Consider the following 20,770-nt stretch of genomic DNA (forward strand, 5'->3'; position numbering starts at 1 on the left):
GAACAATCATTAATAATATCGATCAATGCTGGATTGTGTCAATGCTAATTTTACAGGTGATTTTGAATAATATGATTAGTTAGAATTTTTCGTATACGTAAAAAGAGGTGTTTTTGGAGTAAAGTGAAATTAAAGGTGCAAATTAAACTTTGAGACAGAGAGGAATGCTGTAAGAAAGTGAGATATCGTGAGAGACCTAAAAGGTCAATTAGCGTGAAACTTACTTGTGTATACACAGGTCATAAATAATTTTTATTCAAAGCACGCCTAATTCACGCGCTTTATGATAGCTGCGATGCGAACCCTAAATGACTGTTCATCGACCGGCGCTTAATAAATTGAATAAAATCTAAGTGGATCCCCTCTTTTTCCACTAGCGGGCAAGTCTGAATAGTTTTTACTGAGTGCATTTCACTAACATCATAAGTACTAGTCGAGAGCTTTAAAGTTTTTAGACAAAGTGTTTGCTGAACAACTAATATAATTATAAATAAAAATAATTAAATAAATATATACAAATAACGTAATAAATAATATGAATAAGCAAATATAAGATGATGATAAATGGTTTTTTCGAGAAATTGTTTTTCTTTTTAAGAGTACATGATTTGTAATTTCTTCAAAGTAATATTTTTGTCCTTTAAAAAAGTTGACTTTATTTAATTTTTCAGAAAACTATGCGCGGTTGCGCTGTGTCGCTAAATAGCCTAAGACTTCGCTTTGCAGATTATCATGAATCGCGTAACCTACCTATATTAGTAAGAATCGCGTAAATTAGGCAATTGTTATATAAAATATAATTCATTGTAGTATACTTAGATAGTCCTTATCTGGCAAGCGTAATTCTTTTAGCACATGTCTTGGGGCTACATTTCATGGGCCTTCGACTCTATGAATCGTTCTAAAAACATTACTCTCGTCACATAATGACTATCTAAGTATCCTAATTTTGCAATGTTCTATTATCGAGTTATTTTTCAGGTGTCTTAAGTTTCTGTAAAATTTTAGTAATTTATCAAAATATAATTTACTTCCATGTTTTATTCGCGTGTATGATCGTATTATCTTTAGATTCTTCGAAAAATTTTTAGACCGGTCTGCAGGATCAGGAAAAAGAATATTTTTTTAATATTTAATCAATGTTTTATGCATTAAATCGAGATATTAAAATTAAGGAAAATGGTTTCTCTTCATTAAGCAAAGACTTATATCGAAAAATTCAGATTCTGTTAACCGTATAATTTGTCGAATGCCAACGACAAATTGCCAGCAATAAATCGTAAAAGCTGTCGCTAATGCAACGTAATTAATCATGCGTTACAGGCATGCGCTCTGGAGAGGATAAAACTGAAAGCATAAAAGTGATATTGGTGTAGGTGTAGAAGTATGTTTTTAAAAATATAGATATGGATATCTATCTACAGAGAAAGAATAGGAAGTAGGATCATAAATGATTTTTTAAATCCAACATTTATGTATCTCTAACACCATTTAAGAACAACGATAAACGATCCCATGGATTTTGTCTCTATATAGAATTATTCTCTATAAAATTGACTAAAAACAGTATGGTTTGTCTTTAAGTGGTAGGAATGTCACTTACACAGAAAGAACAAAATGACACTGCATATTCTGTCATATTATACTCAGTGATATCTAGGGTGAGAAACAATTTTAGAAAATAGCAAATGTACTCCAGATTATACAAAATTATTTTTGGATTATACTCCGTGTAATCTCCGATTTAATCGAGTAATTTTTCTGGTTATACCGCGTAAGATTACACGGCATATAATCCGAAAAAATATCCCGTGTAATTTGAATTATACTCGGTCGAAATTTGGATTATGCCCACGATAACTCCGCCATTTTTTTTTCTAGCGCCTGCGCGTGAATTGCTGTTTACAATTTGTGAGTTATAGTCAATCAGCATATTGAACATTAATAAAATATAATCAGTGAATTATTAGTGTGTGACTATTTATATTTTTAGCTATGTAAAAATATTTTTTTTGCCGTTATAATTATTATAATTGCAAGGTATGTACTGATAAAAAAATTTCTTGGTATTTAAGAAGATTTCTTTGTATTTGAGAAATTATTTCTTAAACATCATTTCTTAGTATTTAAGAAATATTATTAATAAGGTAAAAGCCCCAATATATGATCATGTACCAGTATATGATCACTCCATGTATTTGTATACCTATATTTATGAATATAGATATATAAATACATGGAGTGATCATATACTGGTACATGATCATATATTGGGGCTTTTACCTTACTAATAAATATTTCTTGAATACTAAGAAATATTTTTAAAATACTAAGAAATGATGTTTAAGAAATGATTTCTTAGATACAAAGAAATCTTCTTGAATGCTAAGAAATCCTTCTATCAGTGTGTAAAAATAGTGTACAAAACGTATGTTTCTACGTTTATATTTGTGCGAGTAAGATTTAACCTGTTCATAGTCACGCTTGAGTTTTATATTGCTAATATTTCATTTTTTAATTTTTTTTTTGTCCAATATCAATTATTATGGCGGAGTTATCGTGGGTATAATTAAAATTTTCTACCGAGTATAATTCAAATTATACTGGATATTTTTTCGGATTATATCCCCGGTAATCTTACGCGGTATAACCAGAAAAATTACTCGATTAAATCGGAGATTACACGGAGTATAATCCAAAAATAATTTAGTATAATCTGGAGTATATTTGCTATTTCTGAAATTTTTTTTCACCTCAGATATCACTGAGTATAATATGACAGGATATGCAGTGTCATTTTATTCTTTCCGTCAATTCTGTAAAAAAATTTATATTTTATAATTATCATCTAGTAATAAGATAAAAGACAAGCAAGTATTGTTTTTTTTAATAATAATTTAAATTCATTATCAGAGAATTCTTTTATGGATTATTCTTTATTCAACTGTTTAATTAATTCCAGTCTCCTTCACTCAGATAAGTACGATATATTATTCATTCGATTTATGAACGATTTTATTTGTACTTATTCTGGCATAATTAAACTCAAACTGATTTGTTCTTTGATATTTTATTAGAATGATCATGGAACATCAGCAGTCGTGGCCGAGTGGTTAAGGCGTCTGACTAGAAATCAGATTCCCTCTGGGAGCGTAGGTTCGAGTCCTACCGACTGCGATTCCTTTTTTTCGACATTATTTTACTAATTTCTTGTCTCATGATTTTAATAAAAAGAATATATTGAATATATTTTCATTAAATCATGTGCATGCAGCACAGCAGTCGTGGCCGAGTGGTTAAGGCGTCTGACTCGAAATCAGATTCCCTCTGGGAGCGTAGGTTCGAGTCCTACCGACTGCGATTCTTCTCTTTTGTGGTTATTGTATGAATTTTTTAACTCTTTTAATTTCAATACCAAAATATGTTACATGTATTTTTGTTAAATCATGTACGTCAGACACAGCAGTCGTGGCCGAGTGGTTAAGGCGTCTGACTAGAAATCAGATTCCCTCTGGGAGCGTAGGTTCGAGTCCTACCGACTGCGACTTTTCTTTTTTGTCGTTATTTTAAAGATTTTTTATCTCTCTTGAAATCATAAAAAGAATGTGTTGAATATATTTTTATTGAATCATGTGTATGCAGCACAGCAGTCGTGGCCGAGTGGTTAAGGCGTCTGACTCGAAATCAGATTCCCTCTGGGAGCGTAGGTTCGAGTCCTACCGACTGCGATTCTTTTTTTTGACATTATTTTACTAATTTCTTGTCTCATGATTTTAATAAAAAGAGTATATTGAATATATTTTCATTAAATCATGTGCATGCAACACAGCAGTCGTGGCCGAGTGGTTAAGGCGTCTGACTAGAAATCAGATTCCCTCTGGGAGCGTAGGTTCGAGTCCTACCGACTGCGACTTTTTTCTTTTTTGTCGTTATTTTACAGATTTTTTATCTCTCGAAATCATAAAAATAATGTATTAAATATATTCTTATTGAATCATGTGCATGCAGCACAGCAGTCGTGGCCGAGTGATTAAGGCGTCTGACTAGAAATCAAGAATTTCAGGGAAAGGGATAGGTGGCGTTACTGCATGAATCGTGGTTTTACGTGTTAGCATTAATAATGCAATAATTTTGCAGTTATTGACAATCAAAACACTTAAAGTACTTGAATGGTAGTTAAATTTATCCCTATACATTAAAATCAAGTGAAAGCTAATTATAAATCGCCGTATTTTAACTATCTTCTAGTGGTGAAGTCTAACCTCACTTTTGCAGTGACGGAAATCCCAGCTCGCAGCAATAAAGTTGCTAAAGCTGTAATAACCACTACTAAAATATCATTCTTGGGTCCGTAATTAAATACTTTAAGAATTGAACAACTATATAACGAAGCGCTGAAAATAACAACGAGTAAAAAAGCTACTCCTAACGTACAATCAAACCTCAGAGCTCCACAAAGCCGTAATGCTAGTAGCAGTGATAATATTCCTCTCGAAACAGCATCACTGGGTGAGGATGACGTACCAACAGGCAATCAGCAGGAGAATTACTGGCAACCACAAAAAAAAGAGGATCAAAAAGAAAAAAAAAATATCGGATCCTGGACCATGATCTAAACTAGACTTTAGTGAGCTATACAATATGGACACCAACAATGGGGATACTACGTCTTCAACACTGGATGAGACGGATGAACAACAACTAATAAGGCATTACTAATTCGGAACGAATTTTCTGCTGAGAACTTTGTTATAGAAGAAAATGAGTCCAGCAATATCACATCGATCAGGTGATCACTAATACGCATAAAATCATCTTCAAAACGTTAAACGAAGCCATAAGAAATCATGAAGATGGTGCTGACAACAAGGACGAGGAATCTGATGTTAATAGTGGCCTAGATACAACTAAAAGTTCCAAACCATCTCCAATCTTCATACAAGATGCTAACATTAATGAGGTAATATTACCATGCACCAAGTAAATAAACCTGTACATACTTACCCTTATCTCTCCATGGCTGCTTAGATACAATCAATGGGTTTTTTTTAAATTTCGCCCATCCATCCAATCACTTACAGTAAACCGAAGATGGCTAATATTTATGTGGCGGAAAAAAAATTGAAATACCTTTGTAACAAGTTGAAAGAGCTGGTTGAGAACATTAACCATAAATTTGAGATTGGAACTTTCGAGTCAATTCTGATAAATGTTAGTCGATCATATTCCCCAAATTTGTGCAATAACTCGAAAGTTAATGGAACGTGTGTGTGTGTGTGTGTGTGTGTGTGTGTGTGTGTGTGTAGTCGTATGTAAACCTCTCCTATCTTTTGAACGGCTCGACCGATTTCATCTTGGTTGGTGCCATTCAAAAGGGCTTGACCAAACTTAGATTTTGAATACAATTTGGACCGATTCGATCCGGTAGATTTGGAGAAATCTCCAAAAAACTACGAAAAAATTTTTTTTCAAATGTGGTTTTTTTTAAATAACTTTTAAACGGCTTCACCGATCAATTCCAAAAACTAATCAACTCTTAACATTAAAAAACTACGTCGATCGCCGCTAGCTCGGTCAAAATCGGTTGATCCGTTCGTGAGGTATTGTTGTCGAAAAAAAACCGAAAAAAATGTTTTTTCAGAATTATTTCGAAATTCCTACTTCGATCGATTAAAACACAAAAATTCATTATGAGGCCTAAAAAATGCGTCGAATGCCACCAACTGCGTGAAAATCGGTTTATTTATTCAAAAGTTATTGTGGTTTGAAAATTTAAGAAATAGTGTCTTATTAACTTTTACCAGATTTTTGAGCTCGGAGAGCTCAAAATGACACGAAAATTATATTTTTGAGCTCGAAGAGCTTAAATACGTAGAAAGTGCAATTTTGAGCGCTTAAGTATGAAATTAGCAGGAAGTTGCAGAGACGACCTTTAGGGTCAACCGTCTTTCTAATTTTTTTTTGTGTGCCGGTGTTATTATTATTTTCAAATTAAGTGTCTTTTTGCTAAATAATTCAAGCCTTCTTTTTTATCGATAGACAAGGTACAATTGGAGACTTGAATTATGTTGCAACAAGACACTTAATTTGAAAATAATAATAATTTAATTACTTTTATCACAAACCAAAGCTATTGGCAATAAAAATTGTATATAATTTGAATAAACAAAGATATCATTCACAAATTGTATAATTCGATAGTTTATTCTTATTTTCATCTGCAATATTATAAATCCTAAAAAACCTAGTTACTTTATAATAAATAATGTTTCTGAAGCATAAATATTTAGTTGTTGCAGCTTAATTTTATGCTATTAAGGCTACATGAAAATCATGTTGCTGCCACATTATTGTTCTCATGCTACCGCAACATGATTGTCATGTAACCAAAACATGACAAATCTTGTTGCTGCCACATGATTTTCTCATGTTGCAGCCACATGATTTGTTATGTTTCGGCTACATGAAAATCATCTTGCTGCCACATGATTTTCCCATGCTACCGCAACATGACTGTCATGTAGTTGAAACATGACAAATCATGTGACTGAAACATGATTTCATCATGCTCACTTACCAAGACTGCATCATGTTGCATTTACTATTTATTTTTTTCCGTGTACGGGTCGCGATGTACTCTTTTGTCGTTATTTTTAAAATTTTTTGACTCTTTTGGCTTCGAAAAATACGTTCAATATATTTTCATTGAGCCACGCGTAATAAATAGCAGTAATCGTGGGCGAATGATTGAAGATATCTGTACTATTTTTCTTTGATTGGGAAAAAAATAGAACCTTTAAAACAGCAGCTCAAAGCCACTACGGCTTCTTATTCTCCACCAAATTACATAAACTACTAAAATAAAAGTTTATTTCTTGTGATATTCTATAAGAAATAGCTAACATCCCCGAAGACATCCGTTTATCTTAAAACTCTTGTGAAACTGTTCTAGATAAGTTTCCCTCAAGTGACTTTATTATCGAGATCTTAAGAAAACTAAGCTAATAAAGTAATAAACTAGAATAAACTTCTAAAATTTATGCAATAAGATCACTTATTGGCACTGATTTATCTGTTAATAATCTTGAAAATAATCAACCATGCAGTCTAGCTCAGAAACTTCTTGAATCTCCGACGTCCCAAAGCTCGAAAATATTTTTTGTGCATTATCGAATTCAAAATAATCATCTTTAATCTTACTTTTTGTCATTTTTAGAAGAAATAATTTGGAAAACGGTTGACCTGCAGACCATCAGTGGAACTTCCTGCTTTTTACGAGTTTAAAACGCTTGAGAAATGGTCTATTCCAAAGTTTTGAGCTATTCGAGCTCAAAAACACAACTTTTATATTTTTCCAAGCTCTTCGAGCTCAAAAATCTAGTGGTTGTTAGAAACATACTTTTTTAAAAAATTCGAATTGCAATATCTTCCAATTAAATCAATCGTTTTTTGTGGAGCTCTCAGCATCCGACACCGTTTCTTAAGCAAAAAAAGATTATTTTTCACTCGTTTAACGATCCGAGAAAAAAATTTTAAATTATGTAAGAAAAACGATTTTTCCCAAATTTTTTGACAACCGTTTCTCTTCAACGCATCTACTAATTTTGATGTGGTTTACAGCAATTAACGTCGTTTTTTGAGTTTAAAAGGTGATTAGATTTTGGAATTGATTGTTACATCCATTCCAAAGTTATTCCAAAAACACATTTTTTTTTTAATTTTATTTTTGAGATTTTTCAAAATTTACTCGTCCCAATCGGTTTAAATGGTATAGGAAATCTGAGATTGGTGGAGCCCTTGCAAACGCCGTCGAGTTCGTTCAAATCAATCAAGAAATTCAAAAGTTATGACAGCGTTACATTCACACACATACATACACACATACACACACACACACACACACACACACACACACACACACACACACACACACACACACACACACACACACAGAGGCAGATAGTAACATCCTCGTAGAAATGGCCAGAATAGCTTCCTACACAGTAAAAAATTTTTCGTCATTGTGTAGAGTGTTAAAATTTGTGTGTTGAATAGTACACTCTATTGTGTAGAATTTAACATTCTAGTGTGTTAAATCATTAAATCAACACATGAGAATATTAAATTCTACACACTAGAGTGTAATATTCAACACACAAATTTTAACACTCTACAAAATGACGAAAAATTTTCTACTATGTAAGACCTTAAAACGTGGAGATCTCATGAGAATTCGATTTTCCAAAACCGGGATGAAGCCAATAACTTTCCGATTTTCAAAAATCATTGATTTTTATGGCGAGAAGTTGAAAATAAATCGTTAATGCATGTATTAAGGATTCTCGTGATTAGAAAAGTTCTAATGATTAGGTATCATATTTTTAATGATTAAGTTAAACTAGATAAATAACTATTCATGTCAAATGTGTATGATACTTACTTCTTACGGTTCGACATGCAGTCGTGGCCGAGTGGTTAAGGCGTCTGACTAGAAATCAGATTCCCTCTGGGAGCGTAGGTTCGAGTCCTACCGACTGCGAAGTTTTTTTTTCACTTATTAGTGCAAAAAAAATCAAAACAAAAAAAACAACAAATTGTATATTTTTCGCGATTTTGATATGTATTTTTCTTCACAATTTTTATATTTTAACTTAAATTCATAATTTGGAGATTACGTCTTTAAAAAATACCGTTTTATATAGGTAGGTAAATCACGCCGTGGATTCCAGACATGTTTAAAATTTATAGCTGATACTCGTTACTCACAATATGCATCGAGAAATACAATTTCATTAAAATGCATTCTGTTTTGCCTTGAAATCATATCGAAAAATCGCTCACATATTTCATTTTACGTTTTATATCATCCGATGTACGTATTTTGCTGAAACTATTAATCTCAATTAGAGTATATAGTACTTAAATTTATTAATAAATATCCCATAATATAAAATTGATAACTAAAGTGAGGTTCGTTTAGTATCGAAAAAATGGAACCTGATTCCTTATTGGTTTAGGATTAGAGCGCACGCGTAAAGCGCGCAATTTAAATTTCTAATAATAGAATTAAATTATTAAAAAAAAATTAAGAAAACGGTTGACCCTGAAGGCCATCCCTGCAACTTCCCGCCAATTCTATACCTAAACGCTTGAAATTGCACTCATGACGTTTTTGAGCTCTTCGAGCTCATAAATACAATTTGTGTATTTTTTTGAGCTTTCCGAGCTCAAAAAAATAGCTTTTGTATGCTGTTGAACTCAAAAGTTTGATAGAAGTTTGATAAAACACTATTTTTTGAATTTTCAAATCGCAATAACTTTTAAATGAATGAACCGATTTTCAAGTTTTGAAGTTTAAATTAAGAGCAAAAAATTTCGGAGTAATTCCAAAAAAACACTTTTTTCGGTTTTCTTTCGTCAACGATAACTCACGAATTAACCAATTTTGACCGGACTGGCTGCGATCGACGTGGTTTTTTGATATTAAGAGCTGATTAGTTTTTGGAATTGATCGGTAAAGCCGTTTAAAAGTTATTCCAAAAGAACCACTTTTGAAAAAAATTTTTTTTGTATTTTTTTTGCGATTTCTCAAAGTCTACCGTTCCGAATCGTTCTAAAGTATATTCAAAATCTAAGTTTGGTCAAGCCCTTTCGAATGGCACCAACCACGATCAAATCGGTCAAGCCGTTCAAAAGTTGTAAGAGGTTTACACACATCCCCCCACACACACACACACACACACACACCATCGCGGGAATAGTCAGGGAAGCTTGTTAGGACCTCGAAACGTCGAGATTTGATGAAAACTTAATTTTCGTAAAACGGGGTGAAAACAATAACTTCCTGATTTTTAAAAATCTTCGATTTTCCTAGCGGGAAATTAAAAAAGTGGAAAAATCGCGAAATTTTGAATTTGCATATCTTTTGAAAAAAATTTTTTTTATTTTTTTTCCTTTGGCAGAACTTCGTTATATGACAAAAGAAAACTTCTGACCAAAATCCATCCAAATCGAAAAAAGTCGATTCCAACTATTGGTCGATTTGACATGGAATGACCCTATAACAATTATAAAAGCCCATGAATTTAATTTTCAAAATTAAAGTCCATATCAGTTAAGTACGTTTAATAGAAATCACAAACTATTTTGGAAAGTATAGAAGCAGCCTTCTAAGACCTTAAACTTCCAGCATCTATTAAAAACTTGATTTCCGAAAATCAGATTGTAAAAAACAACTTATTGAATTTTTGATAAGTTTTTTTTAGAGAAAAGTAGAAAAAAAAAATTAGAAAAACGGTTGACCCTGAAGGCCATCCCTGCAACATCCCGCTAATTCCATACCTAGGCGCTTAAAATTGCACTTATGACGTTTTCGAGCTCAAAAATACAATTTATGTGTTATTTTGAGCTCTCCGAGCTCAAAGAGATAGCTTTGCTCAAAAGTCTTATCAAATTTCAATGAAACACGATTTTTCTAATTTTCAAACTGCTGTAACTTTTTTTAATAAATCAACCGATTTTTACGTGGTAGGCGGCGATCGATGTGGTTTTTTGAGCTCTATAAATGATTCTGAACAAAAAAATTGATCTGATGAAAAATTTCGGAGTTATTACAAAAAAACACTTTTTTCAATTTTCTTCGACAACGATAACTCACGAACGCATCAACCGATTTTGACGCTCTATGTGGCGATCGATGCGGGATTTCAAGGTTAAGAGCTGATTAGTTTTTGAAGTTGATCGGTTCAGCCAATTTGGAGATATTTAAAAAAAATGAAAAAAAAAAACAACTTTTTTTGTCACTTTTTTTGCAATTTCTCGAAACCTACTGGTCCGAATCGGTTCCAACTTATAGGAAATCTAAGTTTGGTGAAGCCTTTTCGAATGACACCAACCACGATGAAATCGGTCAAGCCGTTCAAAAGTTACGAGAGGTTTACACACACACACACACACACACACACACACACACACACACACACACACACACACACACACACACACGTACGGACATCATCGTGAAAATAGTCAGGAAAACTCGATTTTCGAAAAACGGGGTAAAACCAATAATTTCTCGATTTTTGAAAATTTTCAATTTTCTTAGCGGGAAGTTAAAAATAATACACTTTATACAAATTTGTAGATAGTTAAGCGTATTAAATCATCTATCTTTTATTTTTTATCCATCTTCGATTAAAACAAATCACTGAAGCATTCAACGAAAGGTGATATTTACGAAAAAAATAAATCAGTACTGATTCAGCAAGTAAAAGTAAGTATCCGATTGTTAGATTCTTAGTGTATACCACCAACTTCAGTGTAGGTACACACGTACACAGACAAACGGAAAAGACGTAAATAAAGCTTGCAATAAATTATAGTCGATAGTGCAATCTTGGCCACCTAGTATAGAATAGGATGGTGGTTGATACTCGTCAGAGACGCCCGGGTGCACACGCCGTACCAGAATAGGAAAATATAAGAGTCTGAATGAAAAATAAAAGTAAAATATAAGAGAGAAAAAGAGAAAGAGTGCAAAGGTCCTGCGAGAGTAGGACGTTCATACATATTTATGGAGATTTATCGTATGCACGCGAAACTTCCCCTCTTCTTACTCTGCTATACTACACTCACTTCCTCTGCTTTTATATACTTCTTTCACCTTTGCTATCCTTTTTAGCCTGGCGCTCTGCCACCATCACTTGTTCCACCCCAACGAATTTTATTTTCAACTCTCTAGCACTAACCATGATGCCTGCAACCGTTTGCACACCCGCCCATAAATACCCCCATCTGGTCTTCTCTAATTCTGTGAATCTTCACAATATATATACACATATACACATATACAATAAAACATGAAGCTTTACGTTACGTGGATAGTTATCAACAGTATGAAGGGGAATAAACGTAGAGTGCTATAACTACTGATTTCTGCTTCTTTCCGACTCTTATGATGCTGCTCTTCATGTTCTCCAATATCACCCTCATACCGAGAGAACGTAGTGAATTTAAATGCATACCACGCTTTGCATTATCTTTGATATCTGTTTACAGGCCCAACCTATAGGGGAGGGTAGGGCAAGACGGCCCACCTAAGCCGGTTTTTATTTTTTGTGGCTTTCTACTATCAAGTGGATTTACTCTCGTCCAACTTTGACTCAATTCACCTGAATTTTTCCAAAGTTCCAAAAAAATATTTTTTTTTTTTGGGCAAGATGACCCACCTCCAAAAAATAATGAAAAAAAAAACTTTTTTTTTTTTCATGGCAAAGTTGTTTCTCACGTCAAAAATATTTTTATTTCTCTTCTGGACATCTGCATTCACTTTTATATTACTCAGAAAAACTATTGTTAACATAATACCAATCGTTCCCCTACTTTTACAGAAAAAAAATTGAGTAAAATGATTTTTCCTACAAACCTATTACCAAGTACAGTACCGATAATTACATTTGTAAATATTTTGAGAATTAATTTATAATAACTCCAAATGATATATCTCACTCCCACAGGGGGTTGCGGGGGTGAATGTCAACAATAAAAATTTAAAATTTCCGAGCTGTAGCTGCTATAAGGTCCAAATTTGGTAAGAATCTTCTGTATATGATGGAGAAATGATCTAAAAGCGGATTTTATGACAATCTACTCCCAATATGGATAGCGGGGACGGGTGTTAACAATGAAAATTGTAAATTTCCAAGCTATAGTTCCTACAGACTCCAAAATTCGGTAGGAGTCTTCTATGTGTGATGTAGAAGTAATCTAAATGAGGATTTTACAACCCGACCTAAATAAGGATTGCAGGGGTAGATATTAACAATTAAAATTTCAAATTTCCTAGCTATAGTTGCTACAGACTTCAAATTTGGTAGAAATCTTCGTGTATACTTATTTAAATAGAATTCGTAAAAAAAAATATATTAAATTTGTTTTCTATAAAAAATAGATGTAACTAAGAAAATTTTAAGAAACAGAAAAATTCGTCGCACTTGAAGGTAGATAAATTTCAACTTCACTTATGAGATTTGCAATGACTTTAACGAAAACTTTCAATGCTCATTTGGAACCTGTGCAAATCAAAACAATTAGGAAAACGGTTGACCCTAAAAGCCATCCCTGCAACTTCCAGCTAATTCCATACGTAAGCGCTTAAAATTGCACTTATTACGTTTTTGAGCTCTCTGAGCTCACAAGTCTGATAAAAGTTAAATAAAATGCTATTTTTTGAATTTTCAAACCGCAATAATTTTTGAATAGGGTAAAATCAATAACTTCCCGATTTTCGAAAATTTTTAATTTTCTTAGCGGGAAGTTAAAAATACTTCAATTAAATTTCAAGTCTAGATCTAAAAATGCAATTCTATAAAGTACCCAGCGAAGCAGGCGGGTAACAGCTAGTGTTATATATAATACTAATTGTCCTGTTGGTTAATGTAACAAATTATTTGAATTCACCACGAATTGTAAATTAATGAAATAACTTATCTTAATAATTGTTATTTTTCTATTAAATAAAAAATTTGTTATTGTTATTTACAATTTTTTCAAATGGTCTATTTTGCCCTAAATCTATAAAATTAGCTGAAAAATATGATTTTTACTTTATTAATCATGAATAGGTTATGAAATTATAAGATAACTTCTTTTTTAGAACTTTTTAGTGGCTCATTTTGCCTTTGTTTTCACGCGTAGGGCTACAAATGCATCAATAACCCGAATTTGTGGTGATTAAAAAAAAAATTAGAAAAATGAATTTTTGGTCAATTTTTGAAGTGGGCCTTCTTGCCCCAGGTAGGCCGTCTTGCTCCACCCTCCCCTACTCTTGTCATAATAGAGTCATCATTTTTTTTTGTTTTTGCCTACGTGGAAAATTTTACCGCAAAACGATATCGACTATTTACATTAAAGATTAATCGCATTCATAGTGACTTATAAAATTATTGAGGATAATTATGATAAATGTAATATAGGATAAAAAAATAACTATTTTTTGTAAGTCTCAAAAGTTTCACTGGGTTGGATACGTACTTTTTTGAAATTAGCAACAATTTCTCAAATAAAAATTAACTCAGCAAACAAATTTCGCACTAAAATAATTTTTTAAAGTCAATAGTACTGAAATAACAAACCAATCGACATAATATAATTGTGTATGGTCGAACTATCAAATAATTATTTTTCAGAGTGGGGGCTTCGACTTCTAACACCAACTGGTGCTTCGCCTCCGGACCTCCTTAATCAAATGCCTTTTTTTCAGGAAAATAATTATGGGAATTCACAAGAAGTCAAGGATAAACTTGAAATGACCAAATTTTTTCATCGAAAGAGTGGCTTTTATTAATATACGAATAGTACAATAATCATTACAAAATTATGTATTTCAAACAAAATCAAAGAACATGAAATCAAGACTCATAAGTTATAAAATAGTTATAGAAAACCTGGTCCGGTAATAATGAAACAGTAAAAATATTGGTATTTAAGAATTTTTTTTAAACTGGTATTTTGTCGCGGGTATTATGTTGTAGGTATCTTACCTCGTAAAGTCATAGAAAAGCAAAAAAAAGGCCAACAAGAATGAAGAAGTAAAAACAGAGAATGAGTAAAATTAGAAGATATCATCATGAAAATTTCTCAGCTGAGATAATTTAATTAAAGAAATTTGTGCACTGAAAAGTTCTGATGCAGGGGTACTATGCCTTAATCCAAGGTTTTCTATCAAGCCAAAACTCCTATCGTTACTTAGTTTCGAGAATTTCGTATATTAAAAAAAAAAAAAATTTGCAAGGAAGCTTCTCTTGAAAAGTACAAAAAAAAATGAAAAATTTAATTCTATAACAAACAATTATTTCCAAATGCGCACGCACCCCTGCGTGTGTGTGTGTGTGTGTGTGTGTGTGTGTGTGTGTGTGTGTTAGGGCGAGGCGTTTGTGTAAAATTGTTTATTGTGAACTCATGTGCTATGATCTTGTTGAACTATTTCCGTACAAACGCGAATTGTGGGATGATTGAATTTCCCGGTTTATTCACGCAAACACAACCGCCATATACAGCAACTCAATGGGTTTCTCCAGAATTAACCGGATGTTGCCCGTGGTGACCAGCATCATTTCCTGGTAGCACTGTGTTTAGTTTCCGCCGGCTATCTGTATCACTGCATCATCGCTTGCAAGCGCTATGTGGCGCTTGAGAATGCTAAATCAAACAAGGGTATTTCTCATGTGACTCTTTTTCTAGCCTTTATAATATCCTCTATTTTCATTTCCACACGAGATGTATTTTGTACTTATTTCATAAAATTTCATTTTATTTTATTCTAACAATTTTTGCCTCCAACCGCCTACTTCCACCTCTCATTCTGTCAAGGTATGCCGTTTTCAGAGACCGAGTTTCCATTTTATTTTAATTTTCTTCTTTACAGGCAGTCCACTTTAGATTATTATTACAAAAACTTAATTTTAACGTCCATTCTTCCTACTGAATGTCCAATCTGTCAAGCCGTTTGACAGTTAGGTATTTAACAATCTTTCTTTTATTTTCTATCTTCTCTTTTTTCGGAACGGTGACACCGCCGTAGACGACCGTTTCACAATCAGAATGCGAATGCGACTGGTACGAATGCAATTTAATATCGGCTTAAATTACATCTTTCACTACTGATGTTGGCAACTTTTAATCAGGTCGCAGACGATTTTCTAGCACAAGCACAAGCACAAGGTTGAACATAAGCGCATCCACCTACATACAGAGCATATTAATGGGAGTAGGTAGAAGTAGCTAGTAGCTATATGAGAAAAAAAAATCCAATGAAGAGAGTGATGACCATGAGTAAAGAATAAATGAGGCACAAACTCCCTCCCGTAAAAAATGTTGTTTGGTAGATATTAAATTTTTTGTTGAATTGCAGGGTAACTTTTTTTCTTGCTCTATCTCATTTAGATGGATATGGAATATAGATTCATGATTAACTCTACAAAATCGCAATGAGACTCTCATTATCTGGACCAGCTTCAATGACTGTGTCAAGCATTTACACAAGGTAATAGCGTCCAAACCACTTCGTGATAAATGTAATCGTAAGACTGTTGATATTGCTACTACCAAACTCATCTAGAGAATGATAGGGTAGAAACCCAAGTGGACTATTTGCTGGATTGGACGTTATTCGTTGAAAGTAAATCACTTTTAATGATCGTTTACTTTCATTGATAAGGCTTTTCTCCTTTTATTCTCTTCTATGCAATAAGCCTTTGTTAACTGTTAAGTAAATACAACTATACAGTAAGACAAAATGTCGGATCGTTTAATGTAATGAGTTTTGATGCGTAATCGAATTATACTCATATATGTATATCCGCAGCTCAACCCAGTGATTAGCGACTCGGCTTATAGGACTGTAGCATTGCTAGTCATGTAATATGCAATACAGAAAAAGCGATTTTTTTGACGCAAAATTTAAAAATCTAATAAGATCACATGATATTTACAAGGTAGAGTACGAAACATACTTACAAAAAAAAAAAGAAAACAATTGATCGGCTCGACCGATTTTTTAATTTTTTTAAGTTAAGACTACCGATTATTATCGATTGAGGTAACCGATTTTTTCCGAAAGAAAATCAGTAAACTCCACCGAAAATGTTGGTTTTGATAATTCAGAAATGTATCTTTGAAATTAATTAAAAATACGTTCGTGATACTAGAATACGGACTTACACTGAAAAAAAAAAAAGTATTTTTCCTCCCAGAATTAAAAGTATTATTCAGTGAGTATTCTTACCGTTAAAATACGTATTCTTACTGTGAGAAATCTGGTATAATCCTCTGAGAAATACCAAGTTTATTCCTGGGACTAATATTCTATGCTATTAATAGCATAGCATAAGTAATAGTGGCGCCATAATTTTCCTTATTTTTACCTTCTGTTCACGGAAAAAAAAACGTGCGGTAAGGGCAACTATACTTGGATTCGGATTTACTACACGTTAAAATCACCCGTAAATAAACTATAGCGTATATACAGGGTGTCCCAAAAGTAACGGACGCCACTGTAGCATCTGATGAAAAAAATAATTCTGAGACGAAAAGTCCTTAGCCATTTTTTAATTAATCGCATAGATAATTAATTATTAATTAAAATAACGTCTCTTTATTTGTTGGAGAGAGAGCGCCAGTCTCCAGTAAAGTATGTGCCAAATAAAGACACAACTAACTGTATGACTAACTAGCTTCTATAGCTAATGTAGTCACACACATTTACTTACACATTCATCCGTGCAAGCATCTTCGTTTGGAACGCACTTGACTGGACACTAGTGCTCTCTCTCTCTAACGCATAAAAGGACGTTATTTTTATTAATAATTAGTTATCTATGCGTCTGATTAAAAAATGGCTAAGGACTTTTCGTCTCAGAATCATTTTGTTTATCAGATGCTACAATGGCATCCGTTACTTCTGGGACACTTTGTATACTTTAAACCATCCTGTAGTAAATGCTACTCCAAATGTAGTTGCTCTTACCGCATTTTTTTTTTCGTGTTAGTAATTGTTACATAAAGAGCAGCTGTTTGTTTTAAAATTGATATACATTAAAAAATATGTCTTTAGACAATTATCAAAGTATAGATGATTATTTATCAATTTACCTGGTAGAAATAAACTTATTTTTCCATACACCTCTTAAAAAAACTAAATATCGACGGTACTTCGTATCTTCTATGTATTTTAAATGAGAGATACGAGGTTTTACCAAAGTACCGTCGATATGGTATTTGGTAAGTCTAGATTAAGATATAAATTCGCTCGAACCTCCCCGATGAAAAAAGTTTTTGTCTAATCATATATAGTCATGCATAATGATCTATATATCATTGGATCCAAAAATTAGCCAGGTCTAATTATATATAATCATATGTAACTATATATATTTATATAATTATATATAACAATATTTAATTAATTATTTGGTTACTTTTATGGATGCAGTACTTGATATGGCTGTACGCAATTCTCTATAACCAATAAAAATATGAAAAAATAAGTACGTGCGTACTAAGTACACATGTCAGAAGTGAAACTTCTTTGGCAAACTAATTTTTAAATCTCGTTTATATTTATGTATACTAATCCAAAACTTTAAATTTCCGAGACTTAGAGGAATGGAAAAAGGAAGAAATGTTAGGAATTTAATGAATTTAATTGTAATTAAAATAATAAAAGTCTTGAAAATTAATACAAATTATAAATTAAATTTTTTAAATTTATTTCTTCGATATTTACATTATTTGATGCGATTTCTATTGGTATTGTTGTTATATATAAGTTCGTGTTTCAACATTATCTAAATATCTTGTAAAAATAGCATCTATTGTCGTTCTTGAATTTGTAGTTGGTGTGTTTGGATTATTATACATCAATTATCGATGTATTGCCATCTAAAGTTCTAATATTTAACTACTAAACGAATACATTAACCAATACCGTGTATTTTTTCTCGATCTCCCTTTCTCTCTCGATCTTTCTCACTGGCTTGCTTCCTACTCTCGCTCCATGGCTATGTGCTTCATGCTACGTTTGCCCTTTCTCACTTTCTCTTAATCGGTCTCAATCGCTCTCTCCCTCTTCTTGGATAAAAACGATTCACATTTTCGTGTCACTAATATTATTATTATTACGTTTCATCCGTAAAAAATTTACCCTCATGCGCGCAAAGAAGTTTCACTTCAAAAATTTTTACATATAATTTTAGGACTATAACACCAGCGGTCATCCGTCCAACTACTAACCCTGCTCAATGCTGCTTACCTTTGGTGATATTCGTGCGCTTTGAAGTTCCCGTCTGCTATGCTGCTATCTTATGTGATGATGATTTTATGAAGCACATAACGTATCAAATCAGTTTATCATAATTATAATATGAAAATTAATTTTATAATATATTTTGATATTCTTAATTTATTTATTTTACCGAATCTCATAATTACATCACATTTATTTAAATAATAAAGTAAATAATGATTTTACTGTTAAGCAGTTGCAGAGCAGACCAAAACATCCCATAGGAAATGTAACAAATTTTTTATTTCCTAATTACTTAAACGTAATGGTAAACATCATTTTTCACTTTTTGTGGTTACCAAAAAAAATTTTTTTTTTTTTTCAAGGAAAAAATTTTGATAACATCTTACTATGCAAGTCTGATCAGATCTGATTATATATAGACTTATATATGATTATATATATGATCATAGATAATCATATATAATAAGATAGAAACTTTTTTCATCGGGGATCCTTGATATTACATTAAATTAAATGCCTAGTGGCTTCAAAATAGATTTTTCTTATTGTACAAACACATAAGATACAAATCTTGATAAGTTTTTATTTTTGATTATGCTTATATATTGACTGATATCGACATAAAATATGAACACATAATATATTATACATTATACCAAATATTGAGTCATTATTATCATCGATGTCAATAACAACCATACCTTGTAAAATTTTATTACGTTGTAAAAATATTATTTATTACTATCTGTTTTTAATCTGTTTCGGCATTATGCATAAATTTTTTTAAGAAGAATGTTTTTTTGTACACAACTATAGCTTTATCAAAATCAATAGCTCAATTTCTGCGAATCTAGGTTTTATTCATATTTTTAAGTCATATTGTTTTTAACATTCAATTTTCGATGGTCCTGGTCAAATTTTTAAAGTCAAGTTTAAGTTCATTAAAATTTTTATAAATAATTTCGACGAATTTTGGTGACTTATAAAAGTAATAATTTATTTAAATATGTAATACTCATAAAGCAAAACTTACAAGATAAAAATTTAATAATTTATTAAAATGAATAGCTTATAAGCTAAAAATGTTGATGTATGTTCGTCTTATTGCATTCATATGTCTTATATGCAAATATCATCTTCTAATCTACTTACGGTTGCAAACCAGTCTGTTTCAACGTACCACAGGTTTCTGGTATGCCAGATGTCGCATAATGTTGTCGTTATTTTGAAAAAATATTGCAAGCATATAGGCAAATCTAGAAGCTTTATATATTTATAAGTATACCTATGTTTATTTTATATACAAATAGGAGCTATCATATTAAATTTCCATAATATTTAATAAAATATAATTTCTTTTAATTTGATACTAAAATTCCATTTAAATGCTTTGTTTTATTTGATTGAATTTTATATGATTATTATTTTTCAATTTTTCTTTCCACTTATAAAATTGACAATTTTCAGTCACAGTAAAATTGTTTTGAAATCGATTTATAATAGAACATTCAGAATAACTCGAAATATCATTCTGTCTACATATTATGAATAATAATAGTAAAATAAAAAAAAATGGGGAAATTGTTTTCTTTAAAATCTTTTTTTTTTTACGTTGTATACTTTCGATAAACCTTGGATTACACGATATTCCAGCCAAGAAAAGGCAATTTCTATCAAAGCATACTTGGATTTTATGGAATTTTTTGTGCACGAAGGCCCTCTGGCAATAGTACTCTGAGGACGTGTTTTCGCGGCTGAACGAATAGAATGAACACACCCCTATATACTATTGTACACCACTTGTACACTAGCTTTTTCCAAGGATTGGACGATAACCATGAACGTGATAATAGCCGATACTACCCTGATCCCATCGTACGCTAGAAAAATGAACTATGACCTTTTAGTGAACCTCTAATTGTCATTGTCATCGATCGGCGATTGTTTTCTGCATGAGAAAATTGA

General features: G+C 32.1%; 6 non-coding genes across 6 annotated transcripts; all 6 read left to right on the forward strand.

The window, feature by feature from the left end:
* The first annotated feature begins 3,095 nt into the window (after nt 1-3,095).
* Trnas-aga lies at nt 3,096-3,177 on the forward strand. The gene has a single exon. It is a non-coding gene; the product is annotated as a tRNA-Ser (tRNA).
* Nucleotides 3,178-3,278: 101 nt separating this feature from the next.
* On the forward strand, nt 3,279-3,360 carry Trnas-cga. The gene has a single exon. It is a non-coding gene; the product is annotated as a tRNA-Ser (tRNA).
* A 102-nt stretch (nt 3,361-3,462) lies between these two features.
* Nucleotides 3,463-3,544, forward strand: Trnas-aga. Its single transcript has one exon. It is a non-coding gene; the product is annotated as a tRNA-Ser (tRNA).
* Nucleotides 3,545-3,646: 102 nt separating this feature from the next.
* On the forward strand, nt 3,647-3,728 carry Trnas-cga. The gene has a single exon. It is a non-coding gene; the product is annotated as a tRNA-Ser (tRNA).
* A 100-nt stretch (nt 3,729-3,828) lies between these two features.
* On the forward strand, nt 3,829-3,910 carry Trnas-aga. Its single transcript has one exon. It is a non-coding gene; the product is annotated as a tRNA-Ser (tRNA).
* A 4,547-nt stretch (nt 3,911-8,457) lies between these two features.
* On the forward strand, nt 8,458-8,539 carry Trnas-aga. Its single transcript has one exon. It is a non-coding gene; the product is annotated as a tRNA-Ser (tRNA).
* The last annotated feature ends 12,231 nt before the right edge of the window (nt 8,540-20,770 follow it).

The sequence above is a fragment of the Cotesia glomerata genome, linkage group LG1 (genome assembly GCF_020080835.1).
Source record: "Cotesia glomerata isolate CgM1 linkage group LG1, MPM_Cglom_v2.3, whole genome shotgun sequence".
NCBI lineage: Eukaryota > Metazoa > Arthropoda > Insecta > Hymenoptera > Braconidae > Cotesia > Cotesia glomerata.